The sequence below is a fragment of the Manis javanica genome, chromosome 10, assembly GCF_040802235.1.
Source record: "Manis javanica isolate MJ-LG chromosome 10, MJ_LKY, whole genome shotgun sequence".
Classification (NCBI taxonomy): Eukaryota; Metazoa; Chordata; class Mammalia; order Pholidota; family Manidae; genus Manis; species Manis javanica.
The window spans coordinates 13,074,144-13,077,586 of NC_133165.1; the positions used below are offsets into that span (position 1 = coordinate 13,074,144).

Sequence of the window (3,443 nt, forward strand, 5' to 3'; positions counted from 1 at the left end):
GTTTCCCTTGTCTGTGGTAACATGTCTGGAAAAAAATTACTAATGCTGTTGTTCAAGAGTATGCTGCCTGTTTTCTTCTAGGATTTTCATAGTTTCAGGTTTTATATTAAGATCTTTAATCCACTTTGAGTTTATTTTTATGTATGGTGTAACACAGTGATCCAAATTTCATTCTTTTGTGTACAGATGTACAGTTTTCCCAACGCCATTTATTGAAGAGACTGCTTTTTCCTTATTGTGTATTCTTGCCTCATTTGTCATAGATTAATTACCATATAGGCATGAACTTATTTCTGGGCTCTCTATTCTGTTCCTTTGATCCATATGTCTCTTTTTTGTGCCAGTACCATACTGTTTTGATGACTGTAGCTTTGCACTATAGTTTGAAATCATGATATCTCCAGCTTTGTTCTTTCTCAAGATTGCTTTGGATATTCAAGGTCTTTTGTAATTCCATATAAATTTTAGGATTCTTTGCTCTAGTTCTGTGAAAAATGTTAATGGTGTTGTGATAGGGATTGCATTGAATCTATAGATTGCTTTGTGTAGTATGACCATTTTAACAATATTACTTCTATCCATGAGCACAAACTATCTTTCCATTTATTTGTCTTCAATTTCTTTCATCAGTGCCTTATAGTTTTCAGAATAAAGATCTTTCATCTCCTTAACTAGATTTATTCCCATGTATTTTGTTCTTTTTGATACAATTATAAATGGAAATGATTTCTTAATTTCTTTGTTAGTTTATTATTTGTATATAGAAGTACAACAAATTTCTGTATATTGATTTTGTATCCTGTGACTTTACTGAATTCTTTTTCTAGTAGGTTTTTGGTGGAGCCTTTTGGGTTTTCTATATATAGTATCATGTCATTTGTGGATAGTGACAATCTAACTTCTTCCTTACCAGTTTGATGTATTTTATTTATTTTTCTTACCTGGTTGCTATGGCTAGGACTTCCAGTGCTATGTTGAATAAAAGTGGTAAAGAGTGGGCATCCTCATCTTGATACTGATTTTGGAGGTAAAGTTGAAAGTTTTTCACCATTGAATATGACATTAGAGGTGTTTTTGTTGTATCTGCCCTTTATTATGCTGAGATATGTTCCCTCTTACACCCATTTTGTTGAGTTTATATCATGAAGGGATGTTGAATTTTGTCAAATGCTTTTTCAGCATCTATTGAGAGGATCATATGGTTTTTATCCTTCCTTTTGTTAATGTGGTATATCACATTAATCACAATATCTACTTGTAGATATTGAAAGATCCTTTTACTCCTGGAATAAATCCCTCTTGTTCAGAGAGCATGAACCTCTTAATGCATTTTTTAATTTGGTTGCTAATATTTTGTTGATTGTTGCATCCATGCTCATCAGAGATATTGGACTGTGATTTTCTTTTCTTGTAGCATCTTTGTCTAGTTTTGGTATCAGAGTGATGCTGTCCTTATAGAATGAATTTGGAAGCCTTCCCTCCTCCTCAATTTTTTGGAATAGTTTGAGAAATATAGGTATTAGCTCTTATTTACATATTCATTACAATTCTTTGAAGTCTTTTGGCCCTGGACTTTGGTTTGTTTGGAGTTTTTTGATTACCAATTCAATTTCATTACTAGTAATTGGTCTGTTCAGATTTTCTATTTATTTCTGGTTCAGTCTTGGAAATTTGAATGTTCCTAGGAATGTTCCATTTCTTCTAAGTTGTCCAATTTTTGACATATAAATTTTTGTAGTATTCTTTTATAAGCATTTGTATTTCTGTGGTGTCAGTTGTAACTTCTCTATTATATCTGGTTTTATTTTTATTATTTTATTATTTTTAATGAACTCTTTCACAAATTTGTGTGTCACCTTGCACAGGGGCCATGCTAATCTTTGTATTGTTCCAATTTTGGTCTATATGCTGCTGAAGCAAGCACATGCAGAATTATTTAACATTTTTCCTCAAGCTTTTATTGTTACTTCACCCACACTTAATTAGACAGCTTTTTTAAAAATTAGCTCATCTCTGTAAAACTTTTGAAAGATTCAACTTAGTTACCATAGATATAACACATATATTTATTTTTAGTTAAGTAGTATTTAATTATATTATGCAATTATACTAAGTTACTTGATATAGAACAGTTTGGGAACACACACAACAATCTATTAATTGCCTTCAAGTAAACTTCAGGCAACAGAATTGTTTGGACAGGCTGGAGAACTACTTCCACAGGTCTGCTCAAGGCACTGAAAAGACTTCAGTATGTTTCAGAGAGAAGATGGAGAGCATTAGTTAATCCAGTGAGTCAGGGAAATGGGTTAATAATGGTTCTTACCTATGGAGATTTCTGTGATTTAAAATTCTGCTTTATATTTTTAAAAGCCTCTTTAAGTAAGTGTGGATCATTACCTTCATATTTTCATTATTTAAGTGAATCAGGTTTTAAATAAATTCATTTTGTACTGAAGAAGCTAAAACATAAAACTTTCCTTTAAAAACTTGTCATAATTGGTAAAATGTAACAGAAATAATAACGGTCCTTGAGTAAGAACATAAACCTAAAAACTGCCACCCTGACCTCTGTGTGGTATGTTTATCTACCTCACTGTTCACCTCCTAAATCAAAATATTTGCTGGGCTTCTCTACATTCTCCTCTCTCCATTAGTTTAAAAACAACGTATCTTTCAGGTTGTACCTTAAAATCATTTCCTCAGGGAACTCATTTTTTACTTTGTACAAGCATCCTTTACTTTTCGTTCAGACAGATTTTATGTGGGAGGAGGTTATCACAGTGACCTCTTATCCTGCCACCTTCCTACCTCCTCATTCAGACACATTTTAATAAGTAACTATTTATATCTTCATTTAATGTTCTATACTCCATGGGACTGGGCTTTTCCAGGGTCTGGTCTAATGACTATTACATATTTTTATTATTATGCTTGTGCATAATAAATGTGTCAAATGAATAATTGAATGTATGGAGGTCACAATACAGTCAGTAGAGTGTTACTCCTCTTGAGGAGGCTGTCAATCAAGGGAGTAAATAACCACCTCTGCTACATTTGCACAACTCCACATCCCCCTCTGTTGAGGCCAGGATTTGACCTCAGAGAATGGAGAATTTTAATAAAATCTGTGACTAGGAGATTGCTTCTTTTCAACTTAATGAAGAAAGAAGTAAAAATAGAGATGAGAAGATGCAGATATGCACCTGCCAGTTTTGTTTATGTAATTTTTCACCTAAACAGATATGTTGATTAGTAGCTCTACCATATCTAAGAGATAAAAAAACTAAACTCTGGAAGGTTAGTGAAAGTTCTGGAAAGAGAATAATGACATGGCAGTGGTACTGGGTATGTAGTTGCAGGAGTGTTGTTAGTGAATCCTGTAACCATTACCCTGGAAAGACAAAGTGGAAATTTGCAGGTGGCCTTGTAAGCAAAAGCCT

The 3,443-nt window shown here is 33.1% G+C and overlaps 1 non-coding gene across 1 annotated transcript; it reads right to left on the reverse strand.

Annotated features, from left to right (window-relative positions):
* Window positions 1-1,821: 1,821 nt before the first annotated feature.
* On the reverse strand, window positions 1,822-1,924 carry LOC118970985 (U6 spliceosomal RNA). The gene has a single exon (XR_005059212.1). It is a non-coding gene; the product is annotated as a U6 spliceosomal RNA (small nuclear RNA).
* Between the last annotated feature and the right edge of the window lie 1,519 nt (window positions 1,925-3,443).